General features: G+C 39.3%; 1 pseudogene across 1 annotated transcript in view; it reads right to left on the bottom strand.

Moving 5' to 3' along the window:
• Positions 1–2,555: 2,555 nt before the first annotated feature.
• LOC149245985 (F-box/kelch-repeat protein At1g16250-like) overlaps positions 2,556–18,271 on the bottom strand; it is a 72,665-nt pseudogene continuing 56,949 nt past the window's right edge. The window contains exons 2-3 of the transcript XR_016265550.1: positions 3,636–4,196; positions 2,556–3,283 (exon numbers count right to left, since the gene is read on the bottom strand). The product of XR_016265550.1 is annotated as an F-box/kelch-repeat protein At1g16250-like (transcript). The remainder of the gene's footprint in view (positions 3,284–3,635; positions 4,197–18,271) is intronic.

Below are 18,271 nucleotides of genomic sequence, written 5' to 3'. Positions count from 1 at the left end.
AATCCTGACTCCACTACTCTAAAAGGGTCTTCTCCCTTGATATGGTGGTCATACATGTCGAACTGAAGGTCCAACAGGTGGTAGGGGCATGGTGGGTCATAGATTTGAGACTTTGTGTCCATGAGTGGCTCAATGTTGGATGAGGGTTTGGCCTCCTGTGCTTTAGGAGTTTTAGGAGCAGGTTTCTTCATTTTGAGCATGAGGATAAAATTATAAGTAGAAGGCTTGTGGGTTACCTGATTAACCGAGTGAAATTCGAAAGAACGGCGTTGAGGGAGCTCTGGACATGTCTAATAGGCGAATGACATCATAGACCAGTGGAGCAACAAGAGGACTCGACTGCAGGAAGTATAATTTTAAATTCAAACGGCTAAAGAGTCGAGCTCCTATAGGCAAAAGAAAATGATAAAGTGACGTTAAGTGAGCCATGAGGGGGTGACACGTGGCAGAAAGCAATTGGGAGTGTATCAGGTTGACACATGGATGGGATAGCTTTACCATTTACCGCAACGCTCACTTGCTGACATTGACGGCACCTTGGCATATGGCATGGCGGGTGGACGAGCGGGAGTCGGGATCGAGCCGAGGCCCCCCAGAATTAATCTGAGTTGTTGATCTGCTTGATCGGCTTTGTTGACTTTTCTCTTCTGAGGGGTGGCACCGACATATCAGTCGCGCCAGTTCCTCCCCCCCCCCCCCCCCCCGTAATGCCTCTAGGGGTTGATCAAGTCGAGATGAACAAGGATCCGCCTGACAACTACTCGAATTTTAAGCAAGGGCCCCACTTTCCATTTGCTTCCATCTCTTCAATTGTTGCACCCACTAAGAGAAACGTTTTTCTGATGTTGTCTTTTACCCGAGGGCGTTTAGTGCACTGCTAGCACCCAATTTTGTTCCCTTTTGCCAATCTAAGTGTATATGTCCTTCTCTACACTTGGGTGAATATGGAACCATCCGACACGAATACAAAACAAGAAAAAGGTTGGAAAGAGAACAACAGATCCTCTACAAAATTTTCTTTTGATCTCTATTCTTCTAATGGTTGCAAGGCCTACTATTGGGTGCAACCTGAATGCAACACTAAACTCAGCTTTCCGTAAGGCTACTAGGCCTTTATTCTCTATGAAGCCTTTTCTCCAAAATGATTATTTGGCTCATTTCTCCATGTAACCTACATACAAAAAAACCAGATGACAAAGCAATGGAAATTTCCTATTCTCAATGAGCCAACAAAATATGTGTATCTCATTATTGAGGAGATTGGCAAAGTGTGGCAATTCTCAAGCCATTCTCAATGAGCCAACAAAATATGTGTATCTCATTATTGAGGAGATTGGAAAAGTGTGGCAATTCTCAAGCTATGAGGATGGTGACTAAGGTTTACCCTTGGCCACTTCAATTTTTTTCCGATCAAGCTTTCCATCTATTTCTTTGCTTAACTACACTGACCATTTAGCGTCTGGTTTCCATAAACAAGGGACTTATAGTTATAGCCCAGTCGCTTCACCAACATAGATCCTCCACAAAATTTAATTTTGATCTCTATTCTTCTAACAGTTGCAAGGCCTAATATTGGGTGCAACTTGTATGCAACACTAAACTCTGCTTTCCGTAAGGCTACTGGACCTTTATTCTCTGTGAAGCCTTTGTTCCAAAATGATTATTCGGCTCATTTCTCCATGTAACCTACATACAAGAAACCAGAAGACAATGCAATGGAAATTTTCCATTCTCGATGAGTCAACAAATGTCAGGTCTCACACAACGTAAAATGTTGAGTGCTCAATTTCCATAACTGATTCTTTCTGTGCTCAATGCAATTCTAGGTGCAAATTCTCTTGGCTCACTATCACTCAGAAGGAATGTGCGGTTGGCTCTGTTTGTAATATCAAGGCCAATTACCAATAAGTGATGTGTATGAAAGGCTTCCAGGCTTGATCTCTTAATGTCACCTCATGATTGCCAGACTGTCACTCCATTGCCAACTAAGTGACACAGTCCAACTCTATATGTGCAAAACTACATCAAAGATTCAATCCAACTATTCAAATATGTAGCATGGGGATATGAACTTGCAATTTCTTATTCAACTTCTGATAGCTTACGCTTTGTTAAGCACTGCTCAAACTGGTGTTTAAGGGACTCGGTTCCTTCCGCTTTAGTTTGAATACTGATTAATGTTAGGAATGTCCAAATATTAGCATTTCCATTTTTAGAAACATCTCAACATTAGTCATAGTTAGTCAAAAACTTCTATGACTCCTCAAGCTGAGTTACCTGCGTTGACTCACTGAAATGTCAGAAGTTACATAATGTCTCAAAATAAATAAATAAACATCATTTGTCAAAACTTTTAAGAAACGGGGAAACAACTTTGGTAACATTGGAGACCTCAAGCATTCGGCATATTCCAAGTTTGCATAGCTTACAATTCAGAGACCCAAACAAGTGAGATTTACTTTTGCACACATCTTATATGGTATTCAGTAAAATTGGCTCTTCATACAATTATAGATTAAAAACGACACTGCATTCAATGAATAGTGAAAATGATATGCAGGAAGAATTAATCAGAGTCAAACCTGAACTTTGACCCCAACCTTTTCATTTAGAAAATGTTTCCATAATTGACCAATCATGAAAAAGATATACAGAAAGAAGTGATCTGAGTGGAAGTTGAGGTAACTTCTTTGACCCAGATATCTAAGCTTGGAAAATAACTCACTCCTCCAAAACTGCACAGCCAACAACAGCCCCATGGGACCCCCTTATGGGTCTCACATCCCGCCACTCTGGTTGTGTGCCACTTATTTTACAGGCTCTTACAACATTTAGTTTGACAACTTCAACATTTCGCCAGTGGCCATCAGATGGTTCCCACTTGAGAACCTTCCCCCCCAAAACATAGAGATCATTTTGAAATCCAATGAGGCCAAAGCCAAAGCCCTTGAGTGCACGAGAAAGATCAGAAAATTGCACAGATGGAACTGGCCCTATAGTAATCCAGTAGCCAGTTGCTGCATCCCGAAATTTTACATTGTTTCCATCCCAATCATCAATAACATAGATACAATCCTTAACTGTTGTAAGAGGGCACGACATAAGGCGAAAAAACAGCCAGAAGTTTTGATGGCAATACCAACTTTCCTCAATCGGATCAAAAACTACTGCAGTCTTCTGCTCTGCCCGATTATCTACTCCAGCAACAACATAAAATAAACCACCACAGGAGAAGCCAACACAATCCTCACGTGCACTTGGAAAAGGTGGAATGTCCTGCCAGCTGCACAAAAGAACTTGTATAATCTTTCAGTATAAAACCCACAGTTTCAGAGAAATATAAAGTGTAATTCTTCAAGTATGTCTGGTAAGCCAAAGTCTACACAAAGCATTGCCATATTGAAACAAAGCTTGAAAGAAAAGTAATAAAATGGTAGTACATACAGGCAGACATATTGATGAAATAGTGGTAAATACAGACAAGCAATCCTGTCATAAACCTTTGGGGAGTTGAATACCAAGAAAAGGAGAAATTGTCATCGGCAAAATTGGATGCTTTTCATTAAGAGTCAAGGAAAGGGAACACCATTCAAATTTCAGACAACCAAATCTTTGAAAGCTGCCTAAAGGATTACCTATCTTCAACAGGGTCATAAACTTATGCATGAGCCAAGCTGCAACCACCTACCACATATACTTTTTCATGAATAACAGCACATGCAAAGTTGCATCGTGCAACTTTCATACTTGCCACTCTGCTCCATTTCTTTGAAAAGGGATCAAACTGTATAACCTCATTAGTTGCAGTAAACCTTCTCAGTTGACCAAGAGTGTCACATGGAGTGTAGTACCCACCGATCACTAGAAATTTCTTTGCTACAGTAACACATGAAAATCCACGGTGCCTGTAATTGGAGAAAACCCAGGAAATTGGTGGCAAAGGATGCCACCTATCAGCTTCAGGATCATATGCATTCCATGGACCCTTGATTTGTTCTTCTGTTAACACAAAGAGCCAATTACCACACCAGCCTTCTTGAGCTTTGGCACGAGCATACTCAGAGCTTCTAATTAAAGAATGCCATCTGTTACACACAACTTCTAGCAGCCCATGATATCCATGAGATATCTTTGCCAGACATCTCAATGCTAAATCATCAGGAAGTCCTGGAATAATTGCATGATAGGAGTTCAACCTGCCAACGTAAATCCAACAAATGAGAACAGTGTAGCACTAGAAAAATATTCCCATGCAATTGCAAATTCTTCTGGGGCTGTACGTTTTGTGCAATGCAGCCCTGAAAAATTTAACAACACCCTAAAAATTACAATTTGATACCTACTATTAAAATTCACACAAAAAATTATGGCAGGTTGGCAAAAGAGATTCTTTTAGATATAGTTGAATACAAAATCAGATATTCTTCAGATGAGCTTAAAAGACAACCTTTAAATGTTCCTCAGTTTCAATCAATCAACATAAACAGAGGGAAGAGAGAACTTAGGTATGTATGAAGCATATAAGGTTTGATAACTCGATGCAGCGTATAAAAAATGAGACTAGTTCAAAACACGTTTGATACTTTTCCTTCGATCATAAAATCCTTAAATATGAGAGAACTAGATTTATCAAAGAACTTGGGAAAGGTTTTCACAGCAAAGCTCAGCCCTTTGGGTATGTTTCTGCCAGGGGACAATATGCTAATTCCTACAACAAATCTCTAAATAAATGAAACATCTCTATCCAGAGAACCTATCGAGCATTTTTCCCCATGCAGTAAATCATGTCAAGATTGTACCATTTGGACCAAACTTTTAGGATTTCAGGGGAAGATGTGTGGAAAGGAAATATGGATCTAAAGGTATCCTGCAAGTAAATAATAACAGGCTCTTGACAAGAGGGAAAAGAAAACCAAAATCTGCAGCCATGTAAACAGCTTTGAGACAACACATAATTTATATAAGACCACAGTTACAAGCTACATGAGACAATATGAATGTGGACTGCAAATAAAATAAAAAATACCACAAAATAAAGAGAGATTAAAAGTACATTGAAAAATACGTCAACATACATATTAAAGATTAAGTATACTTGGCTATTGGTTGTGTTGACCACTACCGGTCAACTACCCATGCAGTACACCCCCTTTTCTTCGCAAAAGGGGCAGCGCCTGATCGACGTGTCCGTGCCAGTTTGTAGTCATCAGCAGCTTGATCATTTTAATTGTAAACCCAGTCTGCATGTATGAATTGTAAATAATCTTAGCAGATATGAGTCGTTTATGTAAAATTGCCTAGGTGGACCTAACTTTCTAATGATAATCTACATCCCGGAAGGTTTTTCGTCTCACCGATCTACGATCGGCAGAGTTTTCCTTCAGCCTGACCCCAAAGCCGGGATGCATTTTGTTATTAGAACTTTAGGAGAATCCTAGTGTGTTAATCTGCTAGATTATAGTTGTGTCGCAGAAACTGGGTGATTTATGAGGGTCTATGATAAAGGGGTTTTCCCCCTTAAGATGTAAATTGTAAAAGGTCACGATGTAATGTGTCTTGAGGGTTGGAAAATGTTTTAAGTCCCCTCATGAGTCCTAAGTCCTAGGTCCTAGGTGATGTTTCCAAAGGCTTAGTTCGATGATCCATTTAAGAAAATAAATAAAATAAATAAATAATAAAATAAATAAAAATTAAAAAATGAAATAAATAAAAAATTATAAAATAAAGCAAAAACCCTAAATAATAAAATAATAACATTTTGAGTGAATGCATGCAAAATATTATTTTTAATAATAAGTTAACAGTTTCGACGGATGAGATTAAGAGATGTCTTGATCCTCATCGACGGTCGAGATCATTTCACCATGGATCACTCGAACTAGCCGTTGTGATCATTTCCTTTAAATAGGGTGCTAGGGGTCATTTCAGATCATTGAATCTGTGAGTCTTGTACTGAAGAAGCTCTCTTGTAATCTGTTTCTGGTTAATAAAAGAAGACTTTGGGGTCCAAATCTAGCTGGTGTTACTCTCTGGAAATGTTGTGAGATTGTTTAATTTTCTGCATATTTTATTTTTCAGCCATTAATAATAGCTTATTGTAGAGTATTGTGAGCACAGGTATCTTGTTCACTTGCTAGGGTTTGAGTGGTGTTACAGTTTCTGAAGTAATGGCAGGTATCTCCATTACTTTTTGAGATCTAGCAGCATTTTTGCCCTCTTTACTGATGGTTGAAGTGAGCTGTGCAGGAAAACTCTTACTGAAGAAGATTGTCGGGCGTTAGGGGAAGTTCTTGGCTGAACCAGCCAACTCCCGCAAGCATTTTTTGCTGAGCCCAGTTGGATTTGATCCTGAGTCTATCATTCAGTTTATTTTTCTAATTTGCATAAGAGATTTTCTGAAGTTCTTCACAGTGAAAACCTGAAGTTTTTATTCTTTAAAATATTTATGTGCTTATTGCTGAATCTGGTTGTTAAGGGGCCAAAATCTGTAAATTAGTCAAGTTGATCTAGGGTTTCAAATTTTTGCTTTAATCAGCTTTAATTAGGGTTTTCAGTTTTGGTTTTATGTATATATCATTTTTGGGTGATCTGGTCTGTTTCAGGTTGCAAAATTGGTAGAAGTTTTCTCTAGATGCAGTGTTGAATGCTTGCCCATTTGCTTGACTGCCTGTCGAAGAATCAGGGCCCAAAAATCACGTATAGAAGGAAGCATATTTCTTTTCAAGGGTTCTGGCTGTCCTGTCACCCAAGTGAAAACATCCTATCTGCCAAAAATCTGTGCTTTTCCTCCTACGCCGTGGCTTTATAGCCGTCAAGAGAAAACTTCAAAATACACGTGAGGCTGATTTTGACATGCTCAAGTAAAGAAGGGCAATAAAGGAAAATGCATTTACTGTATCCAGCACTAAAGGCTTCGAGTGAAACGACGGATTAACCAGTTCTATTCGGATCAAGCTTTCACAACGAGCAGAGGGTTTCGGTGTGGGCATCAACAAAAATTTGTTGCTGCATTCACGCAAGGACAGCGGGTGAAAACGTCAGAGGACGCAGTCTTTTTCGATGTGATCTACCCTGCGCCAGGCAACAAATCATATCCAAATCAAAACCATTCAGCGTCGGATTGCTCAGGCAGCAGATTTGAGGACGGTCATTCCCATTTACAAGCGCTCAGGCCTGCATGCGTTTAATGATGTTTTCTTGGCTCAGTCAAAGTGGTGATCTCCTCCTGTTGCCGCCATCATTTCTCCATCGAAATCCCGCGGATCTGCGCACGTCCTGAGTCGTCCTTCACGCAGACAAACAGTTGGTTTCAACGTGGGCGCCAATCCAAAATCCGTCAATATTCTGATCGATCCTCAATGGCTGCAATCCGTCCGGCGTCTTCATCATCTGGCCACGTGATTTCTTGAATCCACTGCGTATTATCGCTGCTCTTACCGCCGTCCAGATCCGTCTGCAATATTCCCGCAGGCCTATCAAACGCATCTCCGTCACCTGTGCTCACATCAACTGTCAGGCCAGGTTAACTCCAGAAATTATTGAGCGCAAGACAGAACTGATATTTTTATTCATTAGCCAACTATTATTTATACATACACAAAACGGATCAGTTCATCTTCTAGATGACTGTCCAGCTTCACCTCATCCGTTTCGGATTAGGTGTCAACATTCCCCCCCTTAATCTGAAGGGATGTTGGTGAGTCCAAGCATCGTTCTGAATCTTTCAAGCTTTTCTCTTCCAAGCGCTTTGGTGAAGATGTCTGCAATTTGCTCGTTTGTGGAACAATGACGGAGATGGATTGTTTTGGCCTCAACATGATGTCGGATCAGATGATATTTAGTATTGATGTGCTTAGTACGATCATGGAACTTTGGGTTCTTAGCCAACTTTATTGCAGAGGTGTTATCAATCATGAGTGGAGTTGATTGTATTTGTTTTACCTGCAAATCTTCAAGAATTTTCCTGAGCCACACAATTTCTTTCGTTGCTTCAGCTGCTGCCACATATTCTGCTTCTGTTGTGGAATCTGCTGGTACGGATTGTTTGCGTGATCTCCAGGAGACAGCTCCCGATCCAAGACTCATAGCATATCCTGAAGTAGATACCCCAGTTTCTTTGTCTCCATCGAAGTCTGAATCAGAGTATCCAATCAAGTTGAAGTCGTCCACCTGTGTATACTTGATTCCAAGGTCTTGAGTTCCCTTCAAGTACCTTAGAACTCTTTTTGCAGCAGACCAATGTCCCTCACAAGGCTTTTGCATAAACCTGGAGAGGATTCCAACAGCAAATGAAATGTCTGGTCTGGTAGTAGTGAGGTAGATGAGACTTCCTACAAGCTGTCTATACTTTGTTGCATCCTCAAATTCCTTTCCTTCAATAGATGTGAGCTTCAAGTTTTGTTCCATTGGAGTAGAAAGGGGATTGCACTCTGTCATGCCAAATCTGTTTAACAAATCTCCAATGTATTTCTTTTGAGAAAGAAATATGGACTTTGGGTGTTGGGTTACTTCAATGCCAAGATAGTAATGAACATAGCCCAAATCAGTCATTTCAAAAAAATTTCCTAATTCTTTCTTTATGGATGCAATATAGCTTTCATTGTTCCCTGTCATTAAAAGATCATCTACATATACCACAAGATATACAACTGTTTTGCCAACTTTCTTGACAAATAAAGTTGCATCATCAAGATCAAAATGATTGAAGTTGAGTTTCAGAAGATGCTCAGTTAGTTTTTCATACCAGGCTCGTGGTGCTTGTTTGAGGCCATACAAGGACTTCACAAGTTTGCATACTTTGTGTTCATGTCCTTTCACAACAAATCCTTCAGGCTGGGACATAAAAACATTCTCTTTTAGATCTCCATTCAAGAATGCAGTTTTTACATCCATTTGATGGACTTTCCAACCGTTCTGAGCAGCTAGTGCAAAGAGTGTCCGGATGGTGGCCCATTTTGCTGTGGGAGCAAAAGTTTCCTCATAATCGACCCCTTCCTTCTGTGCAAAACCTTTTGCCACAAGCCTAGCTTTGTGCTTGTCAAGTGAGCCATCAGCTTTGTACTTGTTCTTGTAGACCCACTTGCAGCCAATTGGTTTGGTTCCAAATGGAGGATCAACCAGCTTCCAAGTGCCATTCTTTATGAGGGCATCATACTCCTTCTGCATCGCTTCTTTCCATTTATCATGAGAAGCAGCTTCTTTGAAGGAAGTTGGTTCAAAATCTGTAGACAAGTTCAATTCACAATCATAAGTAACATCCATATCAACAGGTGAATTAGAGTTATCTACATCACCTCCATCTTGTCGGTTTGAATTTCTGGTTCCTGTTTTTCCAATTTCATCAGGATGAACACTTTCAAGTGTCTTTGTCAGCGACTTTGGGGGACCTTTCTGAGATGGTCCAGGCTGTTCTGTTGATTGAGTTGGGTCTGAATCAAGATTGAGTCTCCCAATTCTATCAATTACATCACTTAAAGCATCATCCGTTGTTGGAGTGTCATGCAGGGGAGATTGTTCTTCAGAAGAAGATTCCACATGTTGATCTAGTATAGGAATCCCCCCTTCAAGATGTGGAATCTGATTATCAAACTCTTGAAATGATTTCGGTTTTGTGAATCTATCCAAGCGATCAAGTTGCCGCTCAACAACACTGTCAGATTTGGATGATTCAAGAAAAATGACATCTCTAGATAAAACAAACTTTTTATTTACTTCATCATAAAGGCGGTATGCTTTAGATGTGTTTGAATACCCCAGGAAGATACACTTACGACTTCTAGCACCAAGTTTGTTTCTATGTACCTTTGGTATTAAAGCATAACAGGTGGAACCAAATATCCTGAGATGTTTTACCGAAGGAACATGTCCATACCACAATTCATAAGGAGTCTTGTTTCTTATAGCACTAGATGGACATCTATTCTTTATATATGCAGCACATAGAACAGCATCAGCCCAAAACATTGTCTTTACATTTTTGAAGAAAAGCATGGATCGTACCATATTCAAAATTGTTCTATTCATTCTTTCAGCTACACCATTCTGTTGAGGATTATAAGGCACAGTTGTTTGATGTTTAATCCCATGTTGGCGAAGATAGTGTTCAAATTCATTTGATGTATATTCTTTTCCATTATCAGTGCGAATAGACCCAATATGAGATTGTGCATCATTTTCAATCCACTTATGAAAATTCTTGAATGTTTGAAAAGCATCAGATTTGTTCTTCAATAAATAAACCCAACACATTCTGGTGTAATCATCAATAAATGTCATGATATACTTATTTCCATTTGCAGAAGGAACAGGCATTGGACCACATAAATCTGAATGAATAAGTTCAAGCTTCCTATGTGCTCTTGAATGTGAATCATGAAAAGACTGTTTGCTGTGCTTTCCTAGAATGCAAGCATCACATTGTTTATGTTTTCTAGGAATTGTAGGCAAACCAGCAACACCATTTTTCTTCAACAAGCGGAGACTATCATAGTTTAAATGTCCAAATCTAGCATGCCATAATAAACTTGATGGAAGTGTACCTTCATCATGATGAGAAATATATGAAAAATGTTGTGCATGAGCAGAGGTTCCTTGCAGTTTAAGAAGTCTTTCTTCTTCTATACCCCTCATGACAAGTGAATGGTCAGATGCCTTTCTTACCTCAAGCTTTCCATCAAACATATGAATGGAGTGACCTTGCTGGTGGATGTGGACCAGGGACAGCAAGTTTCTCTTGAGCTGTGGGAGATATAGAACATGATCCAGAAGAAAATCTGGAAGACCAGGCAGTTTAAGCCTGATTGTGCCAAGCCCTGATGGCTTGATTTTTGACTGATCTGCAAAGTATACTGCTCCATCAACATTGTCAGTGAAATCTTCAAAAAATTATTTCCTATGAGTCATATGACAGGTTGCTCCTGAATCAAGCAACCAGTCATTTTTCGAATAAGCAAGTGAAGCATTAAACAAGTCTTCATTTACTCCAATGTTACATTGTGCCTCAATATAGTGAGCGGATTCAGGTGCTTTACCTTTGTCTGTGTCATCAGTTTTACCTTTCTGTTGGTTTCTTCTCTGCTCAACCTTGTCCCATGGTAGCTTGCATGTAGAGGCATCATGTGATCCATTTCGTTTGCAGCGAATGCAATGCAGATCTGCCTTTTCTGCTTGAGAATGTCTGCCCCCCCTGCCTCTGAAGTATCTTCCTCTTCCTCTTCGTCCACCTCTTCCTCTTGCAGAATCTTGAGCAGGATGCTTTTCTTTGTGAGCAAGGCAAACAGTCTCTTCAGAAGATTCAGGGACTGTTTTCTTTCCAAAGGCTTTTTCTCTTTCAGCAAACTTTTTCACAAGAGAGTCAAAGGTTATATCTTTAAGGTTTCCATTTGCTTGTAAAGACTCAAGATAATTAGAGTAGGTAGGATAGAGTGCTTTGAGAAAGGCAATAAGAGAGATATCCAGCTCAACCTTAGTGGATTTAATATCATGCATTATAGACTTTATTTCAGATGCAAGAGCAAGAGGATCATTATTTTTCAGTTCAAGAGTGAAGAGTTTAATCATGAGTTGAACAACTTCAAGTGCAGAATGTGTATCATAGAGTTCTTTCAGCTTTTGTAAAGCTTCAAAGGCAGTGGAATAGGATGAAATATGACGACTTACTTCCTCATTTACAGATGCTGCGATCAATGCATAGGCTTTGTTGTTCTTGTTTTCCCAAATGGCGAGTTCTTTGTCTAATGTGGGCTGCACAGGGTCTCTGTCTTCTTCTCCGACACACACTCCTTTCCACAGCTCATTGTAGATGAGGGTGTGTTTCACCATCCGAGACCATTCAGAATAGTTCTCCTTGCCAGTGAGAACTATTCCGACCATAGAAATGATTGAATGCATTCTGTAAAAATATCTCTGCTAAAAAAAACTTCTGTTGATAAAAGACTTCTGCTGGAAAAAAAAATTCTTATGCCACAGCAAGACTTCTGCTGGAAAAAAAATCTTATATCATAGCCTTATGCATTTTATTTTTCTTCTAACATTTGCATCAGCATCACCATTTCTTATATCACTGCCACACTACTGTGTTTTGAGAAAGAAAAAAGGCGCTAAGGGATCTCTTCAACATATATCACTTCAATATATATCAATGTAAAAACTGTTAAAAAAACAGCGCAACACATTCAATCTTCTGCCAATTTCCAGTGGACAAGAGATCCTTCAACGACTGATAACTTAGCAAACTCAAGAAACCCTACACCAAGCAGTAATACAGCAAATTCAACAAGACCTCTGGCTCATACAACAGTACCTCACAATTTCCAGCGGAGAAGATCATATCATAATGGGAAGAGCTAACATGTCAGTCTAAAGCACATATATTAGCGTTGCATATCATCCAATTTTAATGCGGATCCAACCTTCGTAGGTTCAATACAGAGAAACCGGAACCAAAATATATGTTACAACAATGCACATAGAGGCACGTTAAAACAAGGCACGGTTCCAGGGTTTATTTCGGATACCACGTGGATTTATGAAGCTACAAGTCTCTTTACCAGGCGCAACACTATATTCCGTCAACGCTTCAATACAATGCAGCCATTCTTCAATACAACGCAGACTTCAAAACAATATAACGCAGGCTTGCAGCCATTCTTCAATACAACGCAATGTCAGGCTTCAATACAATACAACGCAGCTTCAATACAATACAACGCAGCTTCAATACAATACCATGTCAGGCTTCAATAAAAAACGCAGTCACCATTTTAATTTGAATCAGTCTTCAACGCAGTTGCAATTTGAATCATTGTGCATAAGGCTGTGGAACGCAGTCTTCATAAAAACACAGTCTTCATTAAACTAAGAAGGCAGCCACCATTATAAAAACGCAAAATCTTGAACGCAGTTTTCATAAAATCATTGTGCATACCACAGTTCTGAGCATACCACAGTCACCATTACAAAAAAACGATACCTCAGTTCTCAGCATACCACAGTTCAACAGCATCAACGCATAGGTAACGGAGCTTCAACGCAGCGTTCCAGGGAATACATGAACGCATCAACGCTCAGGTAAAAAAACGCACATCAATTACTCATGGTCTGAGGGCGCAGTCTCCATGTCAGGACAGAGGGCGCAGTCTTCAGCAGTGTCAGGGAATCGCTCAGGATGATGCAGCGCTCAGCAGGAGTTACACTATTTTGGGACCTGTGCTCTGATACCATGTCAGGCCAGGTTAACTCCAGAAATTATTGAGCGCAAGACAGAACTGATATTTTTATTCATTAGCCAACTATTATTTATACATACACAAAACGGATCAGTTCATCTTCTAGATGACTGTCCAGCTTCACCTCATCCGTTTCGGATTAGGTGTCAACATCAACCATTTTTAATTTTTCTTACATAGCTTTGTGGTAAGTCTTTTTCGTTTTCTAATGAGTTAGGGTTAGGATATTTTGCTTTTTTTGTTACGATTAGATCTTGTTCAGCGTTAAGTTATATTGTTATGATATACATTTGCATAGTTAGATGTTAGGATGTATTTTAAATAGGTTCGATTTTTTTTTAGGGCCTTTGTTATTTAATTGTAAAGGTTTTTGATATGTATTAAAATTGTTTTAGGGTTTGATTTAATTTTATATTTTTTTTAGGATTTTCATGTTGTATAGTTTAGTTCCTAATTAAATCTTAATATAAGGTCTTGTTTTGTAATATGAAAAATAAAATAAAAAAATTCATATATAAAATTTTTTTTAGGGCTTTAGACTTAGTTTTAATTTTTATATAGTTAGGTTTTAGATTAATTTTAATTTAGATTTTTTTTTTATTTTTGGGTTTTGTTTAATATTTAAAATTTAAAAAATAAATAAATAAATAAATTTGAAAAAGTATAAAAAATTTTGGAAAATTTTCCTTTTTGCCAGATCCAGTTCTTCTCGGGAATCATCATGTTATATCTTTTATGCTGAGATTTAAATTTTCAAGTCTGGGCGCGAATATGATATCTGGTTAATGATTTATGATTTGCATGATTGTTTAAAGCATCTATTGAAAATTTTCTTAAATTACTGGATATTGCAAGAACGTTATTGTTTCAACTGATATCTTGCGTCGTTCTAGCTTTCATGATAGGTGCTTGCTCTGCATGGTTTATATTGTTGCAGCATCTGATAATTAAACGATCAAAAATTTACTCCATAAGGCACTGGTCTTTTCATTTCTAAATCCATCTAGTGCTTATCATATCGTGTCTCGTGTCTCCCAACCAACTGTTTGGCAGTTGGTCTTCATCATCTCATAGGGTCTACCCCCCTTAGCCGCGGGAGACAGGCTTAAACGGAGGGATCGGGGATCAGAGTGACAGCCCCCGGTCTGAGCGTTGTCGTGTCAATCTGCGCGACAACAGGTTGAATAAGGAATCAATGGTCTTGAAGAACGAAAGGATGGCTTCAGGATTTTTCTTCATACTCAACATAATAGTGAGGTCAGGGATGTCCATATTCAATCCTGCAGGTGCAATTCAGGTCCATATTCAATCCTGAAAGCGATTTTGTTGACTGTAGATGAGGGATATTAGAGATTGAAAGTCAAGATTGGCACCACCCATGGTTCTGTGGCATTACCTTCAGTTTTTGAATGGATCAAGAGGAGTTTTTTGATCTGAAATTTTTTCCATTCAGAAAAAAATAAAGGGCTTGTTAAATACAATAAGTTTCAGATGCAAGGCAAAGCCTTGGGAAGCAGAATTGTCTATGCTAGGAATGTCTACAAATGGTCCAGGGATCACTCCTCCAAAGAGGCTGTGTGCGCCGATCTGGTACAGGACGTTAACATCAAAGAAGCTGATAGCTGCACGGGTTTCCAGGGTAAGATAACATATCACAATGTCCATAGTCCAGGGATTCAGATTAGTTTTCAACATAACCAGTCGACTCTTTTTCAAATTACCCCCATTGCACAGGAAACAGGTCAGATAAGAATGGTTATGTAGAGGATTATGGCAAAAAATGGGCTCTGCAAAGGCTATGCAACATGACTAGAATCTTCCCATGTTTCATTGCCAGACGCATGTAACACTGCAGTTTATGTGTAGATCAGGAGTCCTCACAGAATAATGGGGGACAAGACTCTAAAGAAGGCATTCAACTTCCTGCATTGGAAGGTTTCCAGGGTAAGATAAAATATCACAATGTCCATAGTCCAGGGATTCAGATTAGTTTTCAACATAACCAGTCGACTCTTTTTCAAATTACCCCCATTGCACAGGAAACGGGTCAGATAAGAATGGTTATGTAGAGGATTATGGCAAAAAATGGGCTCTGCAAAGGCTATGCAACATGACTAGAATCTTCCCATGTTTCATTGCCAGACGCATGTAACACTGCAGTTTATGTGTAGATCAGGAGTCCTCACAGAATAATGGGGGACAAGACTCTAAAGAAGGCATTCAACTTCCTGCCTTGGAAGGCAAGAAATACCTTGCTGCTAAAGGAAAATGACCTTTGGGAGATCACAGATAAGGAGATCCAATCGCCAACAAATCATGGATGTCATGAAGGATCATTTGATCCCTCACCTGGTTGAAGGCTCTAGTGTTTCCAGAGTTACAACATGAATAGAAAGATGATCTTGAGAAACAAGCTCAGATCCATGTAGATGTCAATGTCTAATAACATTACCAATTATTTCATGAGGATCACCCAGACATGGGATCAGCTTGCAGCCAGTGAGGATAAAGTGGAGGATGCAGATCTCATGAGTGTGGCAATAAATGGTTTTCCCAAGTCATAGGAACCATTTGTCAAAGGAATCTATGCTCAAGAAAAGCTTTCCAATTGGAAGAGGCTTTAAGGTGACTACATCCAAGAAGAGACTTGGGTGGAGTCTAAAGCCATCGAGCAAGGAGATGGAAAGGAGAACCTAGCCTTGGCTAGCATGGCCAAGAAGGGCAAAGGGAAAGGTTCCAAGGGTAATAGTAAGGGGCAAATCTCTCAACTAGGGAAGAAGGACTTGAGCAAGCTCAAGTGCTTCATTTTCCACGAGAGTGAAAGGGAAGGGGAAGTCGCAACAGACAACAACATCAATAGAGATTCAGCTTGATAAGTTTGCAATGAATTTCAAGGATGACTTTTTCATTGCTCTCTTGTCTCTCTACTAGCACCATCAGTAGGAGTGCATGGTACTTGCACAGTGAAGCATCACATCATATGACTAAGGCATGGGAGCAATTTAGCAGCTTGACAAAGAGTGATTCATGTTTATCTGTGGAGCTTGGTAATGATTCATATTTATGTAGTAAAGCGGGATGGACCCATTAGGTTCCAGCCAGAGTCAGGAGGAACGTTGGAAGCAAAGGCCATGCTATTTGTATCAGGACTAAAAAGGAACTTGCTCTCAGGTTCAATGATCAAAGATGTCTTTTGACGAGAAAACCTGCTCAGGCGTTGGTACTATTACCCACCAAAATGGGTTACCATATAGGAGAAAACTTTTCTCCCATTCTTTACATACAGCCACCACTAGCTGATGATGTGCCATTATATCTCTGCCACATGCATCAATCATATGCTTCTCATCCATCCGGTAAGAACACATGAACGAAGGTGAGATTTCGATCAAAAAGTACTTTATTCATTTTGCAAGCGGGCGCTTATGCTTGTTTGTATTTGGGCATTTGATATGGATTATGGTGTGAACTAGAAAGAGGGGTTTTGACCGTGATCTTGTTCCCTCACCTTCAATGGGGGGTTAATCTTCGACCATGGTCCAGTGAGACCCCTAATGGCCCAGTGGGTATAGGAGGGGCACTACTCAGGAAGCCCTAATTGAGATAACCTAGTTCCATCTATCCCCATTCCATACTTGCCACTTTCCATCATACACTACAATCCCTTATCTTATATCCATTCTCAAGTTCAACTAACCATTGGTTCTGTGGGATTTGGCACCCATACATCCTCATACCTAGGGAGGGCAAGGAACTTTTCCCTAGGAGGTTGATGCAACTAAAAGAAAAGAAAGAGCATATCATGGACAAAAGATCAAAAGAAAGAATGTTAAAATGCAAAAGATGGCCAGAACATACACATTAGCACGTGGGAAAAAGCCTAGCATGAGCTATAACTCACTCATTATGGCCAACACCCAATTCCTGAGCACATGTTGCTTCATTACATCATAAAAGGAACCCTTGCATGTCCAACCCCGATGAGCAATGAAATGACTCATCCTTAAGGGATTATACAACTACTATACATCATTCGAAGCAAGCTCTAACCCTTTGAGATACGAACAATAATACAAAGAAAAATCAACCAAAAGTAAAAGGTGTTAGCTTTCTAATACCCAACTACTAACTTAATAAAAAAATTGAGATAAGGAAACTAAAAACTGAACTCCAAACTCTTACTAAATATGTAGAGTATTCTAACAAATACTAGAAGTGGAAAATAAAATCAAAAAGACACAAGCACACAATAAATAATACACTAGAATTTACCCAAGAAACCCCAATTGGGGAAAAACTTGCCAACTTGTGTGTTTTATTATTATTCTACTCAGCAACAATTTCAGAAAATTGATTACAGACATAGGGAAAAGTTTCCCTTCAATTCGCAGTCCCTCAACGCACTATTTTGCGTCTTTCTAACCAACTCGACCTCTGCATACACAGTTGTACAAACTCGTACAGGCTATTTGACCCTCCTGCGTAGGCTGACTTGGCCTTGGTAAGTGAGCATGATGCTAGAGAAAATGTTGAGGCTATTCGACCTATGTCTCTCTGCACTAGCACACTAAACTAGAATCTCTTCTTGTTAAGCTAAAACACATAAGTCTCTAGTGCGTAATGATGATAGCCTAGTCTACGCCCTTTCCTTTTTATAAAATTGACCTGGACCATCAACTCAAGTCGAATTGGCCTGTAAACTCAAGTCGAACTAGCTCATTAACTCAAGCCAAACTGTTGAGATCAATTTAATTTTTGACTATAGGAAAATTAGAATTTTCCTAAGTCAAAATTAAGTGAAAGTATAATTGCACCTTAGCTTCACTTGTGGGTTCCACTACCAAATTTAGTGCACTTCTAAATTTAGCAAAACCCTTCCATCTCTAACTTCAATTAACACTCTCTCTTAGAGAGGAAGGTGTTCTATCTACTACACCCAGTTTATCTCTGAAGTAGATGAATTTGATTCTTGCTAATGTCATGGTCATGATATATGTTGTATGCTCCTCTGTAGTTATTTACTGAACTCTAAATTTACCCCTTTG

This window comes from Pinus tabuliformis, chromosome 7 (genome assembly GCF_031772625.1).
Source record: "Pinus tabuliformis cultivar Carrire ecotype Pingquan chromosome 7, CPIR1, whole genome shotgun sequence".
Taxonomy (NCBI): Eukaryota; Viridiplantae; Streptophyta; class Pinopsida; order Pinales; family Pinaceae; genus Pinus; species Pinus tabuliformis.
Note: the sequence above shows the minus strand (reverse complement) of the source record. Positions and strands in the feature narration are given on the sequence as shown.